Source organism: Pocillopora damicornis, chromosome 10 (assembly GCF_964200805.1).
Source record: "Pocillopora damicornis chromosome 10, jaPocDami1.2, whole genome shotgun sequence".
NCBI lineage: Eukaryota > Metazoa > Cnidaria > Anthozoa > Scleractinia > Pocilloporidae > Pocillopora > Pocillopora damicornis.
The window spans coordinates 14,841,103-14,855,998 of record NC_142679.1 but is presented as its reverse complement, the minus strand read 5'-3'; the positions used below and the strand labels follow the sequence as shown (position 1 = coordinate 14,855,998).

The following is a 14,896-nucleotide window of genomic DNA, read 5'->3' as shown; positions in this document are numbered from 1 at the left end:
TGCACCAATCACATTTGAAGAAATCGTAATGGTTATGATTAATTTATTTATCAGTTCACTCATTCAATCATTTATTCATCAAATGCTCTTTTCGTTCCAAGTTTGAGATTCCTATGTTGAAAAAACTAAGTGCACCCTTAAAGACAAAAATGGTGAAGGTTTCCTACACCCCGCAAACAAAGGTTGTCCAATGTTCAGGTAACAGGGATCGATTGGATGCTCTACATGCACAGTTGATTTTAATAAAATGTTGTCTGAATGTTAAATACATGCGCACATGAAGCTTTTAGCAGTTGAAAGCCGAAGCTTAACATATACATTTCCAGCTGTTGTTATTTGTGCTCCAACCTTTTAAAATTTTAATTTCTGAAATGACACTCTCTCCATACCCATACTTCGTTACCACGGTTCTTTGAGATTTTCAGGAAACCATGATGATTCGGCTTTTGCAGAAAGGTCACTTTGACATGACAAAGCACAGTCGATAAATCGGTCTTGGAGTACCACATTTTTCCTACGCTTTTGCACGGTATAATACGTTTAACTCCAAGAAATGAGAGAGCTTTGAGAAACACATCTCTGCGTTTTTTTTCTTTTCTTTTTGCTTTTTTGTTTGTTTGCTTTTGTTAGTTTTTTTTCCTATTGATTCATCATATATTGCTGTTTGTGTTGTTTGAAATAATAAAGTACAGGTAATAAGCTAGTTACGCACCATTGATTGGACTCCAAGATACGTAGGCATACCAGTCGTCTGTGTCATCATACTGTCCGAATTTTACGGTGACATTGGATGCAAGCTGTTTTTCAGGTAGGGGTGAACTGTCATGAGCCCAGCTCGGACAGTCTAAAAAAAAATAACCTTAAGCTACAAAAACAATTGTCTTGGTGGTGCATATTGAGGATCATGATACTTTAAAGAGAGATGCGGATTAGTCGCGAATAGATTGTGCTAGTAAATCCAGGAAAAGTTGCTTGACAATAAACCCAAAAGTTTGCTCTAAAGTTGCTCAAAAGTTGCCACCCAAATTTAAAAAAGTTGCTTACTTTTGATAGTCATTTTGTTCTAGATTACTACTCAAAACATGACGTTGCATTTGTAATTTAACATCATTTGTTGTGATCAATATAATTTTTAAGCTCAACGTAACTAATAATAGAAAGTATTTTTTAATGACGTTTCTAATGAGTAAACATCACAATGTTTGCTATAGACATCATGGTGCTGACTATACACTTTGGACAGTGATCCAGTTTACAGCGTTTATCTTATCTTATCATGATAAGATACAACAATGCAAAGAGGTTGTAAACTTTAAAGTTTACAGCCTCTTTGCATTGTTGCATCTTATCATGACTGAAGCCTCAAGGAAGGCAAAAGTTGCACCAGGTTGCTCGCAGTACAAAAAGTTGCTGAAAACGCTAAAAGTTGCTCAAAAGTTGCCGAGCACAGTCCATTAATGGTAATTTAGTGTTAACAACTGGGTTGAAAACGTAAATTAGCCACCGTAAAGAGTAAAAAAGCTGACGTTTCGAGCGTTAGCCCTTCGTCAGAGCGATTAGAGGAATTGTGGGTTGTGTATGGATTTATATGTAGAAAGTGGAGCTACGCCATTGGTGGGAATATGGTGACGAAAAAACAGGAATAAATTAGTTGAATGAAAAGCGCTCGTTGATTCCGTGGGGATTAAGGGTGCCGATTTGAAATATAAATTTTTGTTCTAGTGTTTTACGGCTTTCCGAACTGCCTAGATGTAAGGAAAGGCCGCAAACTGCCATATGCTGTTTAGAATGATAAGGAAGATTAAAGTGTCTAGCGACTGGCTTGGATGCGTCCTTGTCATTTATTTCCACATCGCGAAGGTGTTCTCGGAATCGGTCACCCAGTCGTCTTCCTGTCTCGCCGATGTATAACTTATTGCAATAAGTACAAGTTATGCAGTAAATAACATTGGCGGAGGTACACGTAAAGTGATCAATGATCTTAATGGATCTTTTGGGTCCCGATATTTTCTCTACGTTGTGAATGAAAGGACAAGTTTTGCATCGTTGCACGATGCATTCACAACGTAGAGAAAATATCGGGACCCAAAAGATCCATTAAGATCATTGATCACTTTACGTGTACCTCCGCCAATGTTATTTACTGCATAACTTGTACTTATTGCAATAAGTTATCCATCGGCGAGACAGGAAGACGACTGGGTGACCGATTCCGAGAACACCTTCGCGATGTGGAAATAAATGACAAGGACGCATCCAAGCCAGTCGCTAGACACTTTAATCTTCCTTATCATTCTAAACAGCATATGGCAGTTTGCGGCCTTTCCTTACATCTAGGCAGTTCGGAAAGCCGTAAAACACTAGAACAAAAATTTATATTTCAAATCGGCACCCTTAATCCCCACGGAATCAACGAGCGCTTTTCATTCAACTAATTTATTCCTGTTTTTTCGTCACCATATTCCCACCAATGGCGTAGCTCCACTTTCTACATATAAATCCATACACAACCCACAATTCCTCTAATCGCTCTGACGAAGGGCTAACGCTCGAAACGTCAGCTTTTTTACTCTTTACGGTGGCTAATTTACGTTTTCAACCCAGTTGTTAACACTAAATTACCTGCTATACTCTCCCACCGACGCAGCACCACAGTTTCTTTAGAAACTTACCCCTTCATTCACAGTCTATTAATGCCTAATGCGGATAGGAGAAAATTTTGGTGCCAGACCCCTCACAGACATCTTGCAGGCTTGGTTCACTGGCCCGCTTATGCCGTAGCCTACACGTAGCCGTACCCTCTCCTTTTCAACCCCTCCTCCAAGGTGAAACGGAAGCGAGGGAACGTCTACGCATCGCGTTCCGTGACGTCACTCTAATTTATGCAAAATAATGCCATTTGGTAATTTTTTTTGCACGTGTTAGTGTAAGGGTTATAGAGAGAACAACATTAAAGTGAATTCATTTTCCATTTTTAAGATAAATTTGCAATTCAGAGTCTGAGTTCATATATATACACATTGCTTTAAGGATATAGGAAAAGATTACGAGCGATTTTTGTTACAGAGTAAAAAGAGGACGATGTTCGATTAGCATCGCGCTTACGAAACTAGATATCAACGTCCACGCGATTTCTACTTGCAATTGTAAACAGTGCCACGCTTTAAGAGAAAAGTTAGATCATTTGCCGCAGAATTTCAAGGTTTTTACAGATTTCTTTAAGAGATAGTTACGCTGCAGGCGTGAAGAAAGAGCGATTCTTTTCTCAGTCGAAAGAATCGTTGCAAGAAACAACTAGCTTTATCTTAATAGCTTCGAATCACCGTTCACAAAGAGACCGAAAGTTGAAGGTGGACAACTCTCTCGGCCCAAGTACATTAACATAATGTACCTGGTCTTCTGTGAGAGCTTTAGCGGGCGGCACAATAAATATAGTAACCGGTTTCTTCTAGAGGGGAGAGGCGATCGATCACTAGCGCTGCTTGATATATTTGAGATGTTCTATAGCCAGTTGGTAACGAAACGGAGACATCGTTACCTTCAAAAAACATATCTATGGCTTTCTGCTGTCCTTCTTTTATTTTTCTACTATCCCAAAAGTCGCGCAAACTTGCCTTAAAACCTCGTCGTAGATCGCTGTTGTCTGAAAAATTGACCGTGAAATGCCAAATGGGTTTTTTCTTTTGAGGTGGTTCTTCTGATTCCCCAGTTCCCTAGTGAAAAAAGAAAATCGTTTGTGATAGCTGTAACCATGTACAAGTATGTAGTACAAAGAGATCAATCGGAAAGTAACAATCATGATTATTAGTAACTCATTCACAGATGTTCTGTATGTATAATAAGATAAAATACACTGTATAAAAGTTTCCTTCAACACAAGAAATGGATTTGTTTGGAGTGTGTTCCAAGGCATGTTGACTGCTAATATTGGCTTTTACAAGTCGGTGTAACTTAAATTAAGTTAAATGCTTTCATCGCCACACCCGGTTTTGCACATTTTACCTGCCATATTTGCGATCCTATATAAAAAAAAACTTTTCAAAAACTACCCAAACCTGTACCTATTGCTTATATATTACCTCATCTGTAGTCATGGGCTCTTTCACTTCAGCTTCTGGAAAGTGAATTTGTGGTGTCTTTGCAAAACCAAGGGGTGGTTCTTCACTTGTTCCAGTGACAAATTCAAGGATGTTTCCAAGGGTGACAACTCTGCGGCCACTTGACACATCTCTAACATATTTCACAAATTTTCTATAAATAGGTTTTTCATGAATGAGCATGTTGGATCCTTCCTCTAAGAATTCTGGTTTCAACAAGAACAAAAGATGTCGAACTGATAAACTGATAATGCTAGATGGCCTCAGAAGATAAAGAGGCATAGGAAATTTCCTTCCAAACATGGGAATTCCCAAAGTATCCATTCCAACTTTGAGCTCCCTGACACAAGAAGGCAGTTCCAGATCTTCAACAAAAATTGCCTGCAGTATTTCTTCAGGTATGTACACAGGCAACTGGCCATTTTGAAGCAGGGCAATACAGACCATTTGACCAATGTAATAGTAATCTTCAGACATGTGCTCTTTAAGGCCATTATCAAAGTAAATGTCTTTAATATTTTGATTGCATAGTCTGATCCATTCCTTGCGAGGCCCACCACTATCAACAGCTTGCTCACCATAAAACTGAACTTCAAAGCTGACCCTTGGATCAGCTACATGCTTTAGTTCCTTAAATGTAGTTTCCAGAATATTATTAAAATTGGTCTCTCCTTCTAGGATTAGTGATGAATTGGTTACCTCTAACGGTCTTCGAGAAAAAATTTTCTTCTGCAGATATCTAAGCATCTCAGTTGGTTCCATTATGTCTTCTGGGAACTCATTTATAACTCGGCTAAAGAAGTCATATGGACTTTCTGTTTTCTGCTCCTCCTCTTATTGTACATGGCTGTTATAGAGAGCAGAGATGCCAGGGTTGTCTGCTAAGCTGTGAGGGACAATACCAGAATTACCATTAGAGGTGCTGAGAACAATACCATAAGTTCCATTGGAGGTGCTGGGGACAATGCCAGAAGTTCCATTAGAGACATTGGGAACAATGCCAGAACTGCCATTAGAGTTGCCAGGGACAATACCAGAATTGCCATCAGAGGTGTCAAGGACAATACCAGAAGTTCCATTGGAGGTGCCAGGGACAATGCCAGAAGTTCCATCGGAGGTGCCAGGGACTATGCCAGAAGTTCCATTAGAGTTGCTGGGAATGGTGCTAGTCTCCTGGGCTCCAACTTGCAGCAGCTCAGAGTCAGAATTGGATGCATGGTTTTCGTTTACCACGAATTCAAAGCCCACTTTCAAGCCCGATTTCACCATAACATGGAAATTTCGATGTAAATGGAAGAGAAAGAGACAACTTACCCGAGCTCTCTTGGTCAAAGTTTTCTGCTCGTCCCAGCCGCAGGCTCGTAGGCACCCTGCTATGTTGTGTTCATCTTGGTCTAAACATTCTGTCAACGTTCCAGCGATAATAAGTGCCCCTACTGCAGCTATGATGATTCTCGCATTCATGGGGTCTATTGTTACTCTCAAATCAATTGCCACAGCTAAAAGGCACGTTCACCAAGAATCGGTGCTCGTCGTCTTGGGTAGAGAAGCTGAAATAGCACCATAACCAAGGTCGACTGGAATCGACTGACTATCATTGTTTTGTGATGCAGATTTAACTGCACTAAGACATGCTATCTAAGTTAGTATAATTTCACACCTGGATAATTATGTCACATTTCATTCCCAAGATCGATGAATAAATTATCCTTGTCAATATTTCAAAGAAAATTTTTTTTTTTGAAATTTCAGGAAAATTTCTCAGAGGTCGTTATCGGTTATTGAAATCGTTTCCTGGATGTTTTGGTATCGGAAGAGTGCCTAATAAGGAGAATGTTGCCAAAATTTATAACCGTAAAAAACCCACAGAAGATTAAAAGCTCAGGCAACTACAACACAACCCGCAGCAATGAACTATACTTGCAATTAATCCTTAATTCATCACTTGCTTGTAAGACGAGGCAAACTCTCGCTTTTTTTAACTGGATCTGTGCTGTTCTCTTCTGCTTCCGAATGAACTTCTACGTTTTTCAAGTAAATACTCCTACTAAACCTTAATGATTCCATACGAAACGTTTTTATTTATTTACCTCTATAGTTATCTATTAATTAATTAATTCCATCATCTAATCGTCAGATGCTCATTAGGTTTCAAATCTGAATAACTATAATTTGCTCCATCGACCGGACTTTGTATATCTGCTAAGCTTACTAATTTTAGCGCATATATTGAACCAGCTTCAAAGTCTTGGTAACGGATGCGATACCAATTAAACGAAATTGAGCTTCAAGCATCCAGTTTTCATTAGATTGCGTTTGGAGTCTCGTCTCCAAATTTTGAGAACAATGAAAGATAAAAATTACATTATCACTGTATTTTTTTTTCCTTTAACGGAGTAATGAGGGCGGATTAGATCCACGGAAAGCCATATGCACTCAAAAATTAATTCATATTCCCGAGCGATCAAGTAACACCTTAAGCTAAAATTATGCATGTTAAGAAAACAGTGGAGCCAAGCATTCAGAGCAGGCGGTGTGCGCAGTCCAATTACGTTGCATTGTGGTAACTTCATTTTCAATATGGCGACCAAAGCTGCAGAATTCCGCAGATTTTGACGGAACATTCCGTAAAAGTTAGGCCGTTCCTTTTCCCTTTCACCATAGATAAATGTAATTTGATTTATTCTGAATTTGTAAAAGTATTTTTCGTACGTATTTGTCGCGTATTCTATGGTTCTGAAGGACAAACGCAATCACTGTTTTTTTTGGTATGTAATTTGAGACCATATTTCGAGAAGGTCAAATTTGATGTACGTCGCAGTTTGGAGCCTTTCAAAGATTTGGGTGGCCGCTTTGATCCTTCTTTAACAGCTCTGACCAAACGCTCTCAAACGCTCTCCGACGGTATATGTGTTTCTCGCATTTTAAGTGCTGGTGTTTGAGACCGATTATGGCCGAGAAAAGGCCCATTGTTGCGTTACACAGCGCTACTATTGTATACTCAATTGTGTTGTAAATCTACTTTCCTAAGAAAAAGCAAATTAACTTATCGCGAGTGTTGTATGGTAAATCAACTATCTTGATCATTGAAAGAAGAACAGTTGAATTAGAGCAATGAAAGGAGTCACTAGACCAATTAATAACTCTACAATGCGCACGGCGACACGCCGGGTAAGCCGGAAAGCAAAAGGGAGTCGATCGTTAAAAGGTGTTGATAGGCCTATGCGACTCTCGCCATTCGCTTGCGCTTTTAAATCTTCTAACCTGAAAGCTTAGATGTTATTTGGATATTCATCAGTGACTTTCGTTAGCGATACGATAGCAAGGGTTAGTTTTAAGGTGTCATTTCCCCGTCTGTATGTTTTTAAGGTTTGGCAAAGCCTGATGGGATTGTGTTACAAAAGGTAATATCTTCATGTATACGCACTATTTTTTTTTTTGTTTTTAAGTATCAGTCTCTCCCGCAGAGAACAACTCTAGAGATACGTTTCTCAAAACCTTATTTTAGGTATTCTCTATTCTTTAAGCATATTTGAAACTCTGTACTTTTTTTATTAAACGTTGAGCGTGACGAATTTGGTCTTAGGAGGCGTAAGGCTTCTCCTCTCACGAATCCCGTATTTACGCCTTTAAGTGTATGACATAAAAATAGTTCTTGTATTAGAGGGTCGCTGCCTCTTTGGAATGCGTTTGCATGTCAAGGGTCGATTCCCTGTTAAATAACTCGCGAATTTGATATTATCCACATAGCCATCGGCTGTGAGTGTAACTGCCGCCAAATGAATAGATAAACAAGAAAGGCTGCAGTTTCGATTCTTTTTGAATCTCTTCAGTTTTCTTTTACGACGACGAAATTTGTGACGGAGGAATAATAGGAGTCGCACACGCTCGCAAACACTTTTTAACTTTCGAAGGAACGGCAACAGACAGTGGATTCTATTACATTCCACGCTTACTCACACTGTCCTGCTGCCACCAGAAATGTTCACTCGACCGCGAAAGGACGCAAATGACTCACTTTTCGCTTTACGACCATGATGCAACGCAATCAGAATGCGCACACCGCCTGCATTCAGAGTAGGGATTAAAAGACCATATCCCGGCAGTGAAAACTCGACAAGGCCCAACGAACGAAGAGAAGGCCAAAATCGAACCAGGCTCAAAGGAGCACCTACAACAGAACTGATTTGTTTACGTCTGGTCTATGACTTATAGCAAGCAAGTAAGATAAATACCTTGACATCTAGGGCTCTCCCCGTGTGGAACAGAGAACTTTCTACATAAGACAGCAGCTACTATAATCATGCACACGACACCTGCCGTCGACCAACGGAAATAAGCACATACCTCATGGTTTTGTTATAACCTGGATAAATACGAATTATGTATAGATAGATGTCAATAATTTTGTCATGAGTGGGAAACAAAGTAAAAAATCTGAGTCCCTAGCAAAGAAGCGGGTCCTAGATCGGAATCCACTCTCAGATGCTCTACTACTGAGCCTAAGAGAAACTCTGTCGTGAGTTAGGCCATCACGGGGTACATACCTGAGTTGTGACCAGCTTCCTGATGGGATCGGCGTTAGCTTTGTTATTAATATCCAGAATATTTACTTTCCGACATGTATTTATAAACATTGCAAGGGAAACTTCATTTGACACATTGGAGGGCTGGAAATAAATTTTTGGAGAAGCTATCAGTAAAGGTAAAGAACACACTCAATTGTATCTGTCAAACAGTGTGCACAGAACACATTCCAAAACTGTTAAGATTTAAACAAATCTTCGTAGCTTCTCTGCATTTTAATTCAATGTTGTGTAGTATACGACTCCTAAATTTGCTTAATCTAGAGTTAATCCAGTTTCAGAGCTTTATTCTTTCTTTACAGATAGACAAACTGCATTATGTTTTCATGATATAGGTAACTGCTATCACGGTCAGTTAGCTATTAGAAGACTAAAGACCCTAACTAAAAGATCTAGTAATCAGTTGGAGATTCATGTTGAATTTGTTTTGAAGAATTTTAAGACTTTACCGATAAGAGAAGATAACCAAAATCCTTGCTAAACCGTCATGGTTTAGATTCAGATCAAGAAGACCAACGGATATAAAGTCGATTTTTCTATACCACTCTGAGTGGCGCAGGGCGACGAGAAGGACATGAGATACCTAGTTGCCCTCTTATTAGGTCTGTCTACAGGAGTATCATTCACAACACCCTTAGCCTTGTTCGATTTAATGTAAAAGTGTCTGTTTGAAAAAGTAACTCTTGCTGTGAATGAGATCAAAATTCTAAATCAGAAATGAATTTCATATCTCTGGAATTTGCCATAATCCAAAAGGGGTAGCCAAATTATAGAGCTTAATTTTTGTACGCTGCTTGTTATGAATATTTCATAATATAATAATATTGTTCCTAACAACCGATGTAAAGGAATATGATAAAAATGATGAAAAGAATACTAACGCGACTTAAGAATAAGCTCCTCTATTGTTTTGCTCTCATGCAAACTAAATGACTCAAAAAAATTCCGAAACACCTCTGAATATTTATTTGATGGCAACCATTTTAAAGAGATCCTTCACAGTAGATGTTGATGCAACTTTGTTCCATCCAAATTCCCCAAAGGGAAACTCACGATTAGATACGTACAAGAAGGTAAGGAGATTCACCAGCTCTTCCAAGATTTATACAAGGTAACTCAATAGACTATCAATATTTGAATTGCACTTATTCAAATTCTTATTCTTATTCTTTATTCACTTATTCGTCGAGGTTAGTTTTTTTTTCCTCAATTGCCCAATTTATTTTAACATGTTAATGATTAAGCTCAACACATTTAATATTTAATGTAGATGGCAGTTTCATCCTTTCGACAGTACAACTATAGGTTATGGAAGTTGTCTCTGCGATAGGTAACCTAAAATGGAAACTACTGAGCTCTAAAATTTTCAGCATAGTCAGAAATTTTAACCAAGAATTCCAAGTTGGCTAGACAGCGTTTTCCTTAACTAATGGTATTAGTCTGGAAAGATCGCGTTGAAAGACTGATTGTACTGCAAGAAATTGGATCACTTTTGGCTAGGATACATGATACCTTAGTCAATGAATGAGTAGTTAACTTTCGCTGAAGGGAAAAAATTTTTTGTTCACTACTGGTTAAAAAACCTGGTCAACATTGCAAAATTGCCTTCTGCGAATAAACTATCTCTGTGTTTTGTACGTGTTTTGAACAATAAACACTGACAACGGCAATAATTAAGAAAGCTAGTACGCGTACGCCATTGAGAAAACAGAGAAAAGGAATGTAACAGGTTTATGGCAAATCAGTTGAGTTGAAGAAAATTGCAAGAATGTTGAAAAACTTTGTAAAACTACGCGCTACTATTAAGAAATTTTTGAGCTTCTATAGGTGATCAAAGTCAAATAACCATGCCACTCTCAGCGATGCAATGTCACCCACACACTGCAAGCCGCCACTACATTGATTTCAAAGTCGAAGTCTTCAATCTGTCGCAATAGAAATGTAGAGGTTGCTTCTGCTTACAGAAAAAAAAATACGAATTAAATTTTTCAATTAATTTGATTACTTATATGTACAAAGGATTGTTTTATGATGTCATGAGGCCACGACAAGTTCAAATATTTAAGCTACACCTTGCAATGAAATTTAAAAAAAAACATTCTTTGAAAATTTTGTGCTGCACGATTTGTGTGTAATTTCACAGTCACTTGAACAACTACATTTAAATTTACAACTGTAATAACATTAATTCTCCATCTTATAAAAGTCTATTTCACAACTTCAACCTTGCATAACCACAATTGTAAACAATAACACTAACACACTCATGACATTAACACTCCTTCGGTCCCTTTCCACAGCTTGACCATTAAGTCCTTTTGCTGCTAAAGACAAATATCTAAGCAACACCAGAAAGACATAGCTATATACGTTTCTCAGATCTGATGCCAAAAATTGAGTGTATATTTGACACAGCTCCCAGTAATTATGGCAAGTCCTTTAATTTTCTCGTCCTCTTTATGAGTTCAATCAAAACTTTCGAAATTTAAAATTGTGAAGAGGCATGGAGGTAAGCTCTGTTAGCTGAACTTCCAGTTTGAGATGACTGTTTTTCATATGTAAGTTAGCGTGGATAATTAGCTGGGTACATGGTCACTACTTTTGCGGGTAAAAGTCGAGGACGACGGTGCTTTCGGCAACATGACTTGGTGCATATGACCTTTACGAAATTCGTTCCACGCAACCTGCCTCGATGTGGAAAGTGTCCCACTATGAAATTGAATTCGCAAAAGTAAATCAAGCTACGGCGATGGGTCGCTCCTTCTAGTACTCCTGAACGAAGCCTGTCGACAACTTCTTCAAAGAAGAAACATGGATGAATGTTATAAGTGGATGTAGGTCTGTCTTGCACACATTCAGAAGAGTAATGCCTTTGAATAACGTGCATCTTTCTTTCAGAAGAAATAGAAACTCGTTGAAGAATGTCGTCACAATTCAGGCACGGTGGATTCATAATTTCAAGTTCTTCCTAGATCTCGATTTGTCGAGTTTCGTTCGGCTAAAACGCAGTTTCTTTGGTTGAAAGTGTGGCCACAGCCTCGTTCGGATATAACGCACTGTCATTGGTTGAAAAAGCGGCTGCGTGCTTTGTTGGAGTTAGAGCATAGGGCTTAGCTAAAGCTGTCACGCCATCTGCCAAATTGAAGGGCTAACGCTCGAAACGTCAGCCTTTTTAACTCTTTACGGTGGCCAATTTACGTCATTAAGTCAGTTGATAACACTAAATTACCCTGTTATATTCTCCCACCGAAGCTATCGGATGAACTAATAAGCGCAGAGAACGAGTGATTTTTTTGGTGCATCGCGAGGAGTAATTAGCAAGGAGCACTTTCCATGGTATGATGTTTTTATTTCATACATACTGAGATTTTTTCTCTTTGACCGACACATCTAGAGGTTGGAAGCTATTTTTTGCCTCCACTTTATAGTACCATCGTTCGTGTCTCTGATTGGTCGAACGTTGTATTTTCACAGCCCGACTTCGTTCGGTATGAACGAAATAAAACTATTCTCTTCGTAGCATAGAGTTACAACGTGAAATATTGATCCTCTCAAAGCAAGATGGTTGTTGTGTACATTCTCTTTTTATAAGAATGTCTTATTTAGGGGCTGAGGCTAAACGTTCTCATCTTACTTTATGCGATTTGAGCCTAAAAACGTTCTTAAACTTGTGTGGTATAGTATTTCAAGAGGTAATTTAGTGTCAACAACTGAGTCGAAAACGTAAATTAGCCACCGTAAAGAGTTTAAGGGGGCCCTCTGGTTTAATATAAAAAAACTCCCAAAGTATTTGGGTTCATTGTCCTGTTAGACCACATTTATTTATACTTGTCACAAAAATGTGACTTTCAGCCTTGGTATGTTCCGGCTTAGTATGTTCGCAAAATTTTGGTTAATCTCAGCCTGAACGTTCTTATGAAAAAGGTTCTTGTATTAAAAAAGAAGGAGTGAAAAGCCATAATTGAGAGCATGTAGATTCCAGTGGCACATTTTGCAATATTTGAACAACTTGACTCAACATATTACAGCGCCTCGAATATGTATGCCCAATAATTAATTTATAATCATAAATTTGCTGTGTTTGGGAACTGACAGCAGGCTGAGGACCAAAGTGAGCCCTCATTGGAATGCTTATTTACACTGAGTTATGAAGATTATTTAGGGAATTATGCTATATGCTTTTTGGCAACCTAAGATCCCCAGACATATACCAACTTAAAATCCAACTCTACGACCTTTTTGGAATTTTCTGAAATACTTAAACAGAACTAAACAGCTTTTAAACCAGTTAAAGATATAGATAAGAGTTTCATGAAATTTCCATGGAGCGCTTTAAACTGGTTTAGAAATACCTCTTACTATAGCTTAATCCGAGAGCCGCACTGTAAGTTACGGACCGAGTTTTTTTCCGTAATTTACAACGCGGCCCGAGAAAAACGAGGCTAGGATAGTTAGGATAGAAAATAGATATTATATCTAAATTCAAATAGAAGGGAAAAATATTTCAATTCAAGCGGAACGGCCGTGATGATTTACGCCCGTCAAATCTTAAGAACGAGAGCATTTTATTGGCTTCATCATAAATAATCATAAAGCTTTCCCGTAAAGCTATTTGCAAACATTTGTATTCTCATCAGCTTCAAGCTGGATAGTTTATTGATATTTTAGGAAGTTAAAACGCAGAATTAATTCTTGGAGTGAAAGGGTTAACCACAAGTGAACCAGAGCGAGGTCTTGTCTTAATCTACAATAGCTCGTGTTAACTTAGCCATCAAAAGCCCTTTTTGGTAGGTTGAGGAAATAACCTCGACGACTCAAATAACGAAAGCACGTTCGCTACGGTTTCAAATTAGTGGCAAAAACATCGTCTTGCTACAAAAAAATATTTGTTACTGACTTTCTCAGGTATAGATCTAGAATGACGTAATCAGTAAAAGCATATCATGCGTGAGAGACGTGTTACAACTTGCCTCGCTGTATATTTGACAAAGATTCAAAGTTTAGTTCTGATTAATGACTCATTGGAAAGTAATCATTGTTCCTTCGTTTGTTGTGCTTTGTCCAGATGATCTAATTCTGAAAAACCTCAACTTGTTGTGTTTTTGTTTGTTTTTCTCTTTGTCACTTGTTCTGCAATTTTTTTTGTGATTACTTTGTCAGAAAAACAAATTTCCAGACATTAATCAAAATTGAATCTATCCATATAAACGTATGAAATAAGATGTATTCAAATGACAATCAAAGTACGCGATAAAATACGGTCGACTTCCGCAATTGAATATTTCATAGCAAAAATTTTGGGTATTTTGGTATAGGCAATGGTAATGGGCCCAGAATTTACTTTATTAAATTCCTATTTAAACTCGTTGTTTATGTTCAAATATAAGAAATTTGAGGCGACTACAACTCTGCCTCGAACACTTTCGCGATCAAACTTAGTTACTTTCAAAATGCAATGTTCTCAGCGAATGACTGAGATGCATCCACAACATAAAAAGTTCGATGTAAAAATAACAAAAAGTGATAACCAACCTAACCTGCCTGGTTTTTTGTTCGTCCAAGCCACAAGCTCAAAGGAACCCTGCTGCCTTGTAAAGTAATGGGTTCGTGCGAAGATTTTAGTCACTGTCAAAACACTTGTTACAATATCAGGGTACGTTCATCAAGCACGTCTTGTATAGTAAAGTTGTTGTTAAGTTTGGCAGAAGTCTAATTTTAAACCTTGATGCAAATTTTACCGCCCCAAGCGATTCTTTTAGTCTCAATTCCCTAACCCTTAATTCTTTTAATTCTTGCATCTTGTTTCACACCCGACTTTGTTTTTCACTCCACCCTCAACAACTATCGTCCCACGGGATACTGGTGAGAGGAATGTTTTTCTAAGGAAACTTCAAGACAGGGTGAAAATTCAATAAAACGTGAACATCTCTCTGTTGTTTGCCAGGGAGACAAAACCCATTCTCAACTTATTCTGGACGATACCAAACTCAGCTGACTTTCAGAGCAGAGAGCACAGTGTGGAGAATGTTGCCAGAATTCGTGACAATAACAATCCCGGAGAGATTAATAAGATAACAGATGCAAATGCAACACAACTAGCAATAAACTACTCGTAAATCATTCTTATTTTATCGCTTGCTTTTGAGAACGAGACAAACTCGTCGCCTTTTGTTACTGGTATTTCTGCCGATATGTCCTGATGCCAACAAAATT

At 38.3% G+C, this 14,896-nt stretch overlaps 1 long non-coding RNA gene and 1 pseudogene across 3 annotated transcripts; both read right to left on the bottom strand.

Annotated features, from left to right (window-relative positions):
* Positions 1-3,262: 3,262 nt before the first annotated feature.
* LOC149039059 (uncharacterized) lies at positions 3,263-6,459 on the bottom strand (annotated as a pseudogene). Its single transcript, XR_016180309.1, has 2 exons — positions 4,080-6,459; positions 3,263-3,713 (listed from the first exon to the last, which is right to left on the bottom strand). The product of XR_016180309.1 is annotated as an uncharacterized LOC149039059 (transcript).
* Positions 6,460-8,332: 1,873 nt separating this feature from the next.
* LOC149039058 (uncharacterized) lies at positions 8,333-14,412 on the bottom strand. 2 transcript variants are annotated; one of them, XR_016180318.1, is made up of 3 exons: positions 14,221-14,412; positions 8,645-8,767; positions 8,333-8,463 (listed from the first exon to the last, which is right to left on the bottom strand). It is a non-coding gene; the product is annotated as an uncharacterized LOC149039058 (long non-coding RNA). The 2 variants fall into 2 exon arrangements; XR_016180319.1 differs by having other exon boundaries at positions 14,216-14,389.
* Between the last annotated feature and the right edge of the window lie 484 nt (positions 14,413-14,896).